Below are 14,694 nucleotides of genomic sequence, written 5' to 3' on the forward strand. Positions count from 1 at the left end.
ACTCTTGTTGATTCTTTTGCATTTGGAGGACCGCTTTTTGAACATCAAAACTTTGGTCATTTTGGTGATTGTATGGATTTTGATTTTGGTAACCTTGGTTTTGGTTGTAAAAGGGTCTTTGATTTTGGTTTCTCATGGGAGGTGGAGTGTAAGTTGTTTAAGGATTTTGAACATTTTGGCTTTTGTATGAGAGATTTGGGTGAAACTTGGTGTTTTCATTGTAATAATTGGAATAAGGGTACCACTCTTGTATGCTTGGAAAGCATTCACTTGTTCATTTGTTCCCCTACATTCACTTTGGTCATGTCCCAAAGTTCCACAATTCTCACATATCCCACTTGGGATTGATGAGGATGCCATTATGGCATTAACATGATGCTTTGGTGATTTTGAGGCTTCTTCAAGTTTAGCCATAGCTTGTTCAAACTTCAAATTGATTGTGTCAATGTGAGCACTAAGTTGAGCACCCAATTGAGTAACGGAGTCCACTTCATGCCTTCCTCCTCTAGTAGCCTTGCGAGGTCTACTATATTGTGAGTTATGGACCGCCATTTCCTCAATCTTGTTCCATGTTTGATTGTCATCAACTTCGGTGAACATTCCATTTGATCCCATGTTGAGAATGTTCCTTGAATCTTCATATAAACCGTTCCAAAATTGTTGTACCAAGAACCATTCGCTAAGTCCATGGTGAGGACATGAGTGACAAATTCCCTTAAACCGCTCCCAAGCTTCATACAAAGATTCTTCATCCCTTTGCTTAAAACCCGTAATTTGAGCTCTTAGCATGTTAGTCTTTTCCTGTGGGTAGAACCTTTTGTAGAAAGCTAGAGCCAACTTCTTCCAAGAATCTATTCCGAGAGTGGCCTTGTCAAGGCCCTTCAACCATTGTTTCGCGGTGCCAATTAGAGAAAAAGGAAATAAGACCCATCGAATTTGGTCTTGAGTCACACCGGTTTGAGAAATCGCATCACAATAGTCACAAAAGGTTTCCATATGAGAATGAGGGTCTTCACTAGGCATCCCCCCAAATTGGCTCCTTTCGACTAATTGGATAAAGGCGGATTTGGCAATAAAATTTCCGGTTAGATGTTGTGGTGTGGGAGTACCATTGGGTAGGTTCTCCTCGGTGGGTACGGAATGTGACGAAAATTTAGGCATTGTAGGTTGATTTTGTGGGGGTATTTTGTAATGGGTTCTCCTCACCTTCTCTTGCAAAAGGGTTGATGAACTCAATAGTTGGTTGAACAACCTCACTAATACCTCTCAAATTCCTCCTAGCAAATCTCCTATTGTTTGTCAAGGTTCTTTCAATTTCACGGTCAAAAGGTAACAAATCACCTTGTGACCTTTTAGACATGCAAAATATCAAACAACTCGAAAATAATTAGAACAAACCTTGAGGAGTTTTACTTCCCCAAGGCTAAGAAAGACACAACTAATAACAATAAAAGAAAATCTAAATCAAGTAAACACCGTCCCCGGCAACGGCGCCATTTTTGATCGGTCCGTTTCGTGTTCACAATTAAATAGATGTGGTCGTTGGGTCACGTCCGAATCAAAACACAATTTATAGCTTCACAAACAACTCTACAATTAGTAAAGAGGCAAGTAATGGTTGGATCCCAAGGGACGGGAATTGAGATGAGATTTCTATTGAAACTAGTGGTGTCTTAGGGGTGTCACAATTTGGGTTGATGTAGAAGGTCACTAAACTAAAATAGCAATGGAAATAAACAAGCAAGATGAATTAAAATGGTTGTAAACAATTGATAAAAAGCACTAGGGTGTCATGGGGTCATAGGGGATTCATGGAAATTGATCATACAAACATGTTCTCAAATTATAAGCAAGCAATTATTGTTGTGATGGATTGAGTTGGATTATATCTTACAATCCTAGGAAATTTTGGGTCCCGGAGCCGAATCGATTAGATTGTACAACACCTACAAGTCGACTTAGTCTTACCTACTCAACAACATGCATGGTCTAATGAGACTCGAGTTGGGTTATGTCTTACAAGGCTTAGCATTTCATCAAACATAGCATGTGCATGAGTTGAGATCAAAACAAGCAAGCAAATAAACCATGAAAGCATATTAAATTAAGCAAGAATCATTCCCCATGTTGGTTTCCCCTAATCACCCATTAACCCTAGCTAAGAGACTACTCACTCATTATCATGTTGATCATGCTAGCAAGGTTGTCAATCATACCAACAAAAGGAAACATGATTAATAAATGAAAGTAATTAACAATAATTAAAGAGGGATTAAGAGAATTATACCTACTAATGATTCCAATAATAAAGCAAAGATAAAAGAAGTACTTGATGCTTGATTGAGAGGTTGTCAATCTCCCAATAATAACCCAAATAATCTTCAATTACCCAAAATAAAGGACGAACAAAAGAGAGATTAAGGAAATGAAACTTGTATTAGAACTTGATTAATTGTTGATTACAATACTAAAGAGAGATTTGATTGATATTAACTACTCTAATTCTTGATAAGAAGAACATGCTCTTCTAATTAGACTAATGGGGTATTTATAGTGGAAATTAGGGGGATGCATTAGGGTTAACCAAGGGCTAAACTAGTAATTACACTTTTTAGATTGAGCAGGGAGGAGCCGGTATTTTTCGAAGGAAGGGCTTATTTCTTTGTAACTTGGAGAAGACGAAGTTGCGCTGTACAGGAATCCGTGCGTTTTGGAGTCGGGACGGGCGGATTCTGGCGCTGGAACACGGGCGGCTTCAGGTGAATCCGGGCGGATTCTGGTGGCTGCAAACCCGAGCGTCTTAGAGAGAAAACGCACGGATTGTGCTTGAGGAGGACGGCTGGATTGTAGACAATCCGCACGGATTGTGCCTCAGCAACATTTCTTCTTCTTTTCTTCCCTTTTCTTCATAAATTCCTTGGGTATTTCCTCGGGGACTCAAGGATCCTTTCTCAACATTGCTCATCTACTATAATATGTACTAAGGCCTTCTAATCTTGTCTCTCTTTGATGCTTGGTCATTGAATTCAATCAATTTAGTCTTGTTTTGCCATGAAAATGCAAGATTTGCACTCCTTTCCTACCAAGGGATCAAAATCTCAAAGAATATGCAAAACAAAGAACTAAAGACAATAAATGACCCAAATATGCACTAAAAAGCATGGGAACAAGGCTAATTCGGGGGCTAAATATGCGCTAATTATGGTCACATCACCCCAATAGATATCCTCTTGTATGAGATAGGTATCCCAAGATACCTAAAAGGGAATTTACCCTCACTGAAGCCAGACATCCTCATAGTCCTTTGCAAATTCTCTCCTTGGATCCCATTGCAAAAAAATTTAGACTTGTCCCTATTCATTTCAAGTCCTGAAGCAACTGAAAAAGTAAGATAAGCTCTCAAAATGACCAGCACAGAGTCCTTGTCTCCCCTACAAAATAAAAGCAGGTCATCTGCAAAGCTTAAATGACAAAGCTTGAGCTGTTTACACAGTGGATGAAAGCTGAACTCCCTTCTATCAACAACCACATCCAAAATGCGAGAGAAATACTCCATACAAACTATAAAAAGTAAAGGAGACATAAGATCCCTTTGCCTAATACCTCTCTTACCTTCAAAATACCCAAATGTATTCCCATTCAGAGCTAGATTATACATAGGGGTAGAAATGCATTCCATGATTAACCTCACCATTCTCTCAGGGAAACCCAAAGCATATAACATTTGCTCAATAAACGTCCATTCTATTGAGTCATAGGCTTTCCTCAAGTCTACCTTCATTAGACACCTAGGGGAGCATGCCTTTCTGTTGTACAGCCTAACAAGATCCTGACAAATCAATATATTATCCACTATTTCTCTCCCTTTAATGAATGCACTCTGGTTGGCATTGATGATATCAGGAAGAACATCAGCCACCCTGTTACAAATGAGCTTAGTAATGCACTTATACAGTACATTACAACACGCAATGGGTCTGAAGTCAGCCACTGACTCAGGCCTAGTCTTCTTAGGTATCAGAGTTATCACAGTAGAATTGAGTTGTCTAAGTAACTTTCCAGTCCTGAACACCTCCTTCACTGCCTGACACACATCTGCCCCAACAATGTCAAAAGCATCACGAAAGAACTGGCTCGTATACACATCTGGCCCTGGGGATTTAGTTGCTGGAATAGAAAAAAGGGTTGTTTTAATTTCCTCATTAGTAACATCTTGCATCAGTCTTTGTTTATGCATATCATTGAGCACCTTCCCACGTTGGACTGTAGGAAAATGCACCTGCTTCACTTTCTTACTAGACCCCAAGAGCTTCTTATAATAGTCCAAGAAAGCACATTCAATCTCTCCTTCATTCACACACTTATTCCCACAAGTATCCTTAATAGAGTAGACCTTATTCACAATCCTTTTACTTTTGATAGCACTATGAAAGTAATGTGTGTTGGCATCTCCTTCTTCCATCCATATAGTTTTAGCTTTCTGAGCTAGATAGGCAGTCCTAGCCTTATCCATACCTTGATACAGTAAGCCAGCTTCTCTTTCCTGCCTCATCAATTCTCTATTAGTCACGTCCTGCTGCAAGGCACAATGTATATGTTCAAGGTTCACCTTAGCAATTCTAGCAGAAGCTTCAACATTAGCAAAAGCTTCCCTATTAATAGATTTTAGTCCCTGTTTCCAAAGTTTCATCTTCCGAACTACTTGAAACATCATGATACCACTAATATTCTGATCCCAGACCTGTGCCACAGTAGCCAAGAACTTCTCATCACTACCCCACATATTAAAATACTTGAAGCTTGCTTTCCTCCTAGGTTGATGCCTCCACATTTCTATAACACACGGGTTATGATCAAACAACCCTTCTGGTAAAAAAGTGGTACTGGTATCTGGAAATGTCATAAGCCATTCCAAGTTGACCAAGACCCTTACTAAATCTCCACCCATCCTCCTCTTGCTTATTACTCCAGGTATAGAAAGCCCTCTGAGCAGGAATATCAACAATCTCACACTTCTCAGTACACTCCAAAAATCTCCTGATTTCCCCTTCAGTCAATACTGATCCAATTCTCTCATCATAAGCAACGACATTGTTAAAATCCCCACACACCATCCACGGTCCAGAGATAGCCCTGTGCATATTCTCCAAAGATTCCCAAAGAGGAATTATATCCCCAATTCTGTTAAAACCATACACAAAAGACATAAACCAACTTATCTAGTAGGTCTATAAACTATTCTGCAACGAATAACCTGTGCTTCAGTCCTAACAACTTCCACCTGAAACACACTGTCATCCCATAATACCCATATTCTCCCCCCCAAATAGTGAAATTCAAATTCGCTATTTTCACAAAATTTCAACGACGGAATTAAAAACCGTCATTTTTCAAATACAAAAACAAAATAGTGAAATTCAAATTCGCTATTTTCACAAAATTTCAACGACGGAATTAAAAACTGTCGTTTCTCAAACGAATGCGAAATAATGAAATTCAAAATCGCTATTTCCAAAAATTTTAAATTTTCAACGATGGCATTAAAAACCGTCACTTTCAAACAAATACAAAATAGTGAAATTCAAATTCGCTATTTCACAAAATTTTCAACGTCGTTTTAAAATCACAGAAAAAGAATAGTGGAATTCAAATTCGCTATTTTATTTCAAACAAACGGCATTAAAAACTGTCACACCTTCGAACAAGATAGTGAAATTCAAATTCACTACTCCTCACGAATTTCAAACACGCATCGAATAGCAGAATGCACATCTGCCCTTTTCTATAAACTTTCAACAAACGGCAATAAAAACGTTACCTCCCTTCGAGATTCAAAATCACCGCCAACCACGGGAGCCAGGCTCACGAGCCTACTCCTTTCCGACGCCACAAACATCCAATATAAACACCGAAATTCCCCAGTAGGATATCGGAGGCTTCCTTACGGAGCCCGCTAAACTCAAATGACCTCTCGAAATAGGCCCGTCAAACACGGCTATCTCCCACGGTCAATCACATTCAACTTCGTTGGCGAGCCTCAAAACGCATCACGTACTCACATACAACAGGGTTGGCGAGTCTCACAACGCACATTCAACAAGGCTGGCGAGTCTCATAACGCACATTCAGCATGGCTGGCGAGCCCCACAATGCACATTCGATATGGCTGGCGAGCTTCACAACGCACATTCAACATAGCTGGCGAGCCTCAAAATGTACCACATTTAACATGGCTGGCGAGCCTCACAACGTAACCTCAACGCGGCTGGCGAGCCCCATCATATCCGCAACACGGCTGGCAAGCACCATCATATCCGCAACACAGTTGGCGAGCCTTTGCCCGCAAACAAGAAACAGCTCGAGGACATATCCCGAAGATGCCTCAGGTATGACTCCTTCTTATGGCTGGTGAGTCTTCATACGTAGTCTAACGGACTTTAAACGACCCGCACCAATAGTCAACAGACTCTAAACTGTTCTCGACAACAGGTCCTTGAGTCGTATCCCTGATTCGCCTTGGCGTTGCCCTTCCCAACGACAGGTCCTTGGCCCGAACTCTTTCGAGTCGCCTTGACGTCGCTTCGGTCTCCAGGTTGTAAACTTCGATTGACCTGAGGGCTATACTTTGACTTTCGCCCTGTCCAAGCCTGAGTCAAAGTGGGGGCTCTGTAGATACCCAGTATTTGTCGAGTCTCCAATAAACGCCCGATGATTATCGGACTACAACATGCATAGGAATCGCAGCGTTTAATCGACAGTTTTGTATAACTATACGTCGGAAAACTTAAAACGATTTCGAAAACAAAACATTTCAAAAATTTCCAAAAGTACCTGGAGTGTTTAATGCATGAAGACGGGGTCGCAATGACACTAACTAGAGTCAAAACCGACACGGGACCAAAAACCGACTCAAAAATTCACATCCCGACTCCAACAACGAGTCAAACACAACAAAACAAAACTTTTCAAAACTTCCATGTTAAGTTTTCCCGGAATGGTTCATGGTCAAGTACAAATCATGTCATCCAAAACTTAGGATAGAGCAAATCATGATTACAATTGCGTGATAGTGACAAGACACCTCGAAAATCCGCGAAATGGCTCGCGCCTCTTCGAGCAGCCCATATGGCCACGTCGCCCAAAACGTACACAACCACCCATTTTTCTATAAATACCCCTCAAATGCCACCATTTGAAGGTACGCGAGTGTCCGCCCCCTCATTTCTCCCTTAAAATTCTAGACTCGACTTCTCAAGTTACAAACTGACACGAGTTTTCGACCTACCGATCGAAAACACAAGCCTTACACATTGTATGGTACCATCATCGTGCATTAAATCACTTGACCGACCATCTCGACCAACTACACCATCACTAAACTTAAAACACTATTTTACATTGCTAAAACGGTTTTCAAACCGAGTTTTCCGACCAAACAAGCTGAGTAGCTACACTTTCATCGATTTCTCATATCAAGCCTAGCATGTAAGTATGAGAGTGTAAAACTGCTCTTCTATCATGTTTTTCATCTGTTTTTGACTATAACATGCTAAAACATGCATAACATGATTCAAGCATAGGTCAAATGAGCCAAAATCGGATTTTGGCCGGAGGTAGGGGCTGCTTGTATAGCAGGAAGGCTCGCGCCTAAACCCCCTCTCAGGCCTTAATCCATCCGTGTTGGTCTCGTCTTTCCTTTTTTATTTCATTTCATATTTGTAATCGGTTTTTACCATTTCAAATATTTCAAAACATTTTTCATGATAAACTTTTAACCATAAAATATTTTTCACCCTTGGTTCCTAATACCGTGACGGTTTAATCTGTGTTTCGGTGATAATATTTGGTTAATTATATTTTAAAAGGTATTTTATAACCATTTATTTCATTTCTTTACATATTCAAAATAAACATATTAGTCATAAATACAAAGTTATCCTTGGTTCCATATACCATGTCGGTCTTAAACCCGAGTACGATGATAAACATTGACTAATCACAAACAAATGAACTTAAAAAAATTAGTTCATAATCATTTTCAAAACTATTCATGTCAAGCTAGAAAAATCAAACCCGACATCGAATATTATCAATACGATGACAATTATTCAAGTCTCGTTCTCGATATCAACACAAAAGTGGTCTAAACGACCTTTTTAAACCAAGACGGGTTCAAACACCCTCTTTTCAACCAATTTACAAACATTTTAATAATCAGAAGACGTCCCCTCAACCGTTTACTGACTCGCGCCTAAATCGGCCAACCATTTCCCAACTTTCAAACCAGGACAGGCCTGTTTTCATCGCCTGATGGCTCGCGCCTATATAGGCTGCCTGATGCAACCCTGTTTCTTTCCAGCACTTATCTAGGACGATCCCGACTTCGGACAACCCAAATACAGGATGGATCAGATGAGAAATCTGCTCTTTTACATTGTATTTGCAAAACGCCTTTCTAAGACAAATGGATCACGTTATGCACCATAAACGTAACTCGGTAAATGGATGTTTAATTTCCGTCTTGCATGAAAATCAACATTAAATCCAACTTGACATCAAATACTTGATACTTGGATTAAACAACCTACATAGAAAGCTCACATGTTTGGTTTAAACTTGTGGATGCGCATTCATGCATTTACCCGTTTTATCAACGTTTGCATTTAACCAACCAAGATCGATCAGTAGAGGCCATTATCGCGGGCGAGATTAGGTGTTCGATTAAAGGGCTTCCCAATACGTGCCTTCACCTCTTACTCAGAAACTTTGGATATTGGACGACCTAATCCAGGGCGTACGAGAGTCATTCTAGAGATAGGATGCTAAAAAGGGATGATTCCTCATCTTTAGTGCCTATGTCAAACAATGCTCTTTCCTTTGGTTGACCAAGGTATAAAGTGGATTTGAACGGGTATCAAGCATCCCAAAAATACTTGTGGCCACTCCGAATATCTCTTGCATCGTTTCGAGACTCTTGCGAAGTCGAAACCGACCGATATAAAACGATCCGGTCGAAAGCATTTTTACGCCGCCGAGCGTGGCTTTCAAACAGACCGCTGCATGTCCTCAGATCGGCTGGTCGTGGAGGTGGCTATGCCCACAAATGGAAAAATGAAGATCTCCATTAACCTTTTTTACTATTATGTTGTAATAGTGTTGTGAGTTTTTATTATGTTGTACTAGCTACGTATTGTGTATTTTGTGCGAGTTTTATTATGGGAGATGTCTTAGTCGACCTAGCTTCGACAAGTTGTAGACTTGCTTAGCTTTATTTATTGTCAAGTTTGTAATCCAAACCTTCTCATTTTTAACTAAATAAGAGGATTGCTTGTGTCAAAAGAAATTGTGAACGCTTGTTTCTTCCATCCATCTCGTAAAGGTAATTTGACTTGAATTATCCTAAACATTGCACCTGCGAAAAGGACTTTTGGGGGAAGGGAGAAAGGCTATTTGTTTGTTGTTGTTTTTTTGTGTCAAACGGAATGTTTTTCCTTTTCTTTTATTTTGAAGTTGATATGGGCGATTTTTTGTGTATGTGGAGATGGTTGTATCCTTCTTGTGTAATAAAGGAATGTCTACGTATCCGCCTGAAAAGGCGAAATCAAACCATGATCGTAGTTCGAATGTTTTGTTAATTTTATTTGGGTGTTGTGGTTGTATCCTTCTTGTATAAGAAAGGACTGCTTACGTATCCACCTGAAGAGGTGAAATCAAACCATGCTCATAGTTCAAGTGTTTTGTTTGAGTGAAAATGGATGTTGCCTTTGACGGATCAAAGGCTGTTTGAAGCATGGCAAGGTGCCGCTACTTAGACTCGATAAAACATGCAATTTCAAATTAGAATGCGTTGAGGAACTTGACTTGGAAAGGATATTGTTGTTAGTAGTTGTGAAGTAAGGGTAATGTTTGTAGTTACTAGGTTTCAAGGGTAGTATTTCTTGAGTTGGTCTAGGTTAGTCGGGTTTGTGAAATCCTCCACGTCTAGGTCACTCAGTCTCACTGCGCCCTCCGAAAGTATTTTCTTGACCAGGTATGACCTCGCCCAATTGGGTTTGAATTTTCCCCTCGGATCGACGGGTAATGGTGCTCGAACCGACTTGAGGACCAAGTCTCCTTCTTTGATGTTTCTGGGTTTGACCTTTTTGTTGAATGCCCATTGTATACGTCATTGGTATAGTGGACGTTGTTCAAGGCGTTGAGTCGCCGTTCGTTTAGAAGCGTGAGTTGTTCGAACCTTCGACGGGTCCATTCCACATCAGGAACTTGACTCTCCAGTAGGATGCGTAGAGATAGGACCTCCAACTCTACTGGTTGAACCACCTCCATATATTATGCTAGGTAGAAGGGTGTGGCTCATGTTGGTGTTCGAATGGAGGTTCGGTATCCTCAAAGTGCGAATGGGAGTTTGCTCGGCCAATCGCGGTAATTATCTTGCATATTTTTGATGATGGTGACAAGAGTTTTGTTTGCAGCCTCTACCGCTCCGTTGGTTTGGAGACGGTAGGGGGACGATCGATGTCGCTTGATTTTGTATTTGTCCAGCAAGGCTTGTGCTTCCGCCCGAAAGTGGGAGCCTTGGTCGCTGATGATTTCATGGGGTACCCCATATCTGCAGATGATGTTGTCCTAGATGAACTTAGACACTTGTTTGGCGGTCAAGACTACATAGGACTGTGCTTCTACCTATTTGGTGATGTATTCGATGGCGACGAGGACAAAGTAATGCCCTTTTCTGCCTATCGGGTTGATTTTCCCGATGATGTCGACGCCCCATGTTGAGAAAGGCCAGGCTGATGCCATGGTATATAAAAGGGATGGTGGTATGTGTTGTATGTTGGCGAAGATTTGGCAATTGTGGCAATGTTTGATGTAGTTTCTACAATCGGCTTCCATGGTGGTTGATGCGTGTCTTTTATATGATGTTTTACATCCCATTTTACACGCGTTTCAGAGCTCATTCGTGTAGTTTATGCTACATTTCTCCCTATTTCCGTCTACTTCCGTATTTTTGTACATTATTGCAGAAATGTGAAGAATCCAGCGGAAATCGAGCTAAATCCGTCCCCGAGTATTCTGCTTTACATGTGACGAGAAGTATTCGCTTAAGGAACGAGCTTGGTGCGCATTTCAAGGCCCAAAAGACAAGTCCACGAGTTTTAAGAAGTCAAGTAGCAGCTCAAATAGTCGATCGACCATCACCCTCAGTCGATCGACCAATGTTCGGGTTCCAGAAGCTACTGTACACTGAGGACCAGTCGATCGACCACCTACCTTAGTCGATCGACCACACCGCTGTTCCAGACGTGAATTAAAAGACCGAGGAACTTGAAGCCCGTTAAGTTTAGGTTTTGGAATAATTGTTACGTAGACTTTCTATATAACGTAACTGAGAATACCTAGTTGAACATTGAGTTTTTGATCCAAGTTTCTACCTAAGTTTTATTCAGTAATACGGTTCTTGATAGATAGTTAGGGTTTGGGATTGTTGATAGATAGTTAGGGTTTGGGATTGTTGAGCATTGGATTTTCGGTTCTTAATAACTAGTCTTTCCTCTGCAATTCGGTATTCTTCTGCCCTAATTTTAGTTCATTTTTATTTTATCAATAGTTTAGAACTGCTAAGTAGATTCCCGCAACCGTTATCATTGTTTATGTTAATTATTTGTTTTACTGTCTTAAGCATGAATTCCCCTGTTTACTTTATTAATCTTATTATTGTTTTCACCCTAAGCATGAGTAGCTAAATAGTTTGTGCTAGGATGTAGGCGAATTGTAGCATAGGCGGCATTAGATTAGACACGGCCTGAACCCGCGTGTTGGTCGATCGACCACCTTACCCGGTCGATCGACTGACCTCGTGAGCTTATTTCGTTTTAATTGAATTTAATTGTTGTATTTAACGAATCGAATGCATGCGACCAGTTAGATACTCTTTTATGACTGACCCATTAGATCGAAAGATAGGGACAGTTGTTAGACCATCAATTGAATCGACTAAACTGTGCTAAGATCGAAAGATAGGTATAGTTTAGACCATTAGTCACTTTTCAGAACGAAAGTTAGTATTAGTGATATTAGGGACCTATAGCGAGATCGAAAGATGCTATTTGTTAAGAGTGGACCGAGAGGACCTCTTTATTTCCCGCCTCCCCGTGTTGACTCGGACCGACTTAGTTTTGCCCTTGAAGCTATAATGAACCGATCATCCTAGTACCTCTTCTTTATCTGTTAAACCGTCTTTTTAGTTTATTATCTTTATTTGTTCTTAGCTATAGACCATCTCAACTCAACCCCCACAATTGTTACCTTAGACTAAATATAAATCAACTAGAATTTACATCTGCCTCCTTGTGGTTCGACCCTGTTACCACTAGCCTAGGTTAGTCTTAATAGGAATTATAAATTTTATCTTTGGTACTCACAACGACGGGTATCAAATTTTGGCGCCGTTGCCGGGGAGGCAATAGTCCTAATTTTAGTTGTTTTATTTTTAGTCTTTCTTAGTTTAAGGGACTTCTGTTCCTTAAACTTTTCTTATATTCTTTTTGTAGTTTCCTCTTATGCGCAGGTCACAGGGTGGTGAACTAGTGCCATTTGACCCTGAGATAGAGAAATCCTTCCGCGAGTTGAGACGAACACAAAGAGTACTACCGACAGAGGAAGAGATGAGTACTCTGTCAAGCTATTACGAGAACAATCTGTTCGAAGAAGACCCACAGTCTTCACGCGTTTCCACTTCTTTAGCCGAGACAGTTACTTCTCCAGAAATTCCAGTCATGGCCGAGGAAGCGAGTATAGCTAGTCATTCTGAGCCGACAGCTGAAAACTTATATAAGGGGTTCGAACTACCAGGAGATGCCAGGAAGTTCGAACCAAAGCCTTCATACATTAGCATGGTTGAGAAGAACGGTTCGGGGAGCGCAAATGAAGATGCGGCTAAGCATATGGAGACCTTTATTGACTACTGCTGTTCCATACCCCCACCACCGGCGTGGACCGAAGACCGATCAAGGAGACCATGTTCATCTTCTCTCTTCGTGATGCCGCAAGGGAGTGGTATAGAGATTTGGACCGGACCGTTCAGGGGATCACCGATTGGAATTCATTGGCATTGGCATTCTACAAGAAGTACTTTTCTGCTTCAAGGACGATTGCTATTAGAGCTCAAATCACGGGCTTTAAACAAGGGCCAGATGAGAATTTCCACGAAGCATGGGTCCGATTTAAGAAGTTGGTGCGAACCATACCGCACCATGGGTTCGAAAAGTGGAGCTTGTGCAATCATTTCTACAATGGGTTGTACGACGATCAGAGGGCCATTTTGGATCTTTGCAGCCAATGGACGATTTGTTGAGAATTTGGGAGCAACCAAGGGGTGGAAGATCATTGACGATCTAGCTACCCACAAGGCCGAGTATGGGAATTCTAGAGGGAACCAGAGGAGAGCTGCTGAATCTTCCTCTGTCGCTGCGCTTGAGGCTCTTACTGCGAGATTTGACAAGTATGAGCTAGGAGGAGCTTCTAAAGGTGGGATGTACCAGGTAAATGCTGTGTCAGACGGTCCTTTCGTCTGTGAAAGGTGTAAAGGTGAGGGCCATGTCTCGAAAAACTGCCCTAGTCCCTTTGAATCTTGTCGCCTTTCAACACTATAGGCGAGACCAACACCTACTATGAGCCGAATACCCATCCGAACTTGAGTTGGAGGAGCCAAAATGTCCTAAATCCAACTCAACCTCCGCCGTAGCAGCAACCCTATGTGCCCCCTCATCAAAAGCAACAACAATATCAGAAACCTCCTTATGTGCCGCAGACAACAACAATCGAGAATTCTGAATTTTTCGAGCTTAAGAACTGTTGCTAAAGGAGTCCCAAGCAAGAGAGGCTGGGATGAAGCTACTAGAGAGCCAAATAGCTCAATTGGCTAGCAAAAGTAACACTCGAGCTCCCGGACACTTACCGACTCAACCTGACCAAAAGGAGACCTTAAATGCCATCACTTTGAGGAGCGGGTCCACCCTTGATGGTCCTGCCATGGTCGAGGACGCTGTTGAAAAAGATGAGCCGGAAACAAGTCAAAAGAAAGCCTCAACGAATAAATCAAAGAAACAAGTCTGTCGGGTATATCGGTCGATCGACCGATATACCTAGTCGATCGATCGAAGCACGGGTTACTGAGGAGCTTACGGAAATGTACATCTCAGTCGATCGACTGAGGAAAGTGGTCGATCGACTGAGATCGGCGCGATCTTGAGGAATTTCGTCCTTTGATGCCAAATAATCTGCGAGACCACTTGTTTCGGGGTACCACAGTCCCGAAGACTTTAGGACAAGACCCGAGTGCTGATGGGTCAGTCTCGGTCCCGAAGTTCGACCCAATGACGGTTAATGGCTCACATTTGAGAGGGTCTGAAGAGGGGTCTAGCTTCAACAAAGAGAAGGTGACGAACTTTCAGCCTAAGTCCAAGGATGCCGGCCGCGCGTGATTTGGAGGAGAGGGCTAAGGCCCTTCTTACAGCCCCTTACCCGGAGAGGCTAGTGCCGACCAAGGAACAGGTATCTTTCAGCAAATTTGAAAAAGTTATCCGTAGTCTGAATGTACAAGTCCCCTTCCTTGAGTTAGTAAACCAAGTGCCCGCTTATACTAAATTTATGAAACAACTTTTGTCCAAAAAGCGGTCACTTGAAACAGTGCAC

The 14,694-nt window shown here is 41.5% G+C and overlaps 1 non-coding gene across 1 annotated transcript; it reads left to right on the top strand.

The window, feature by feature from the left end:
* Positions 1-682: 682 nt before the first annotated feature.
* On the top strand, positions 683-789 carry LOC141636506 (small nucleolar RNA R71). Its single transcript, XR_012541112.1, has one exon. It is a non-coding gene; the product is annotated as a small nucleolar RNA R71 (small nucleolar RNA).
* Positions 790-14,694: the final 13,905 nt, after the last annotated feature.

The sequence above is a fragment of the Silene latifolia genome, chromosome Y (assembly GCF_048544455.1).
Source record: "Silene latifolia isolate original U9 population chromosome Y, ASM4854445v1, whole genome shotgun sequence".
Classification (NCBI taxonomy): Eukaryota; Viridiplantae; Streptophyta; class Magnoliopsida; order Caryophyllales; family Caryophyllaceae; genus Silene; species Silene latifolia.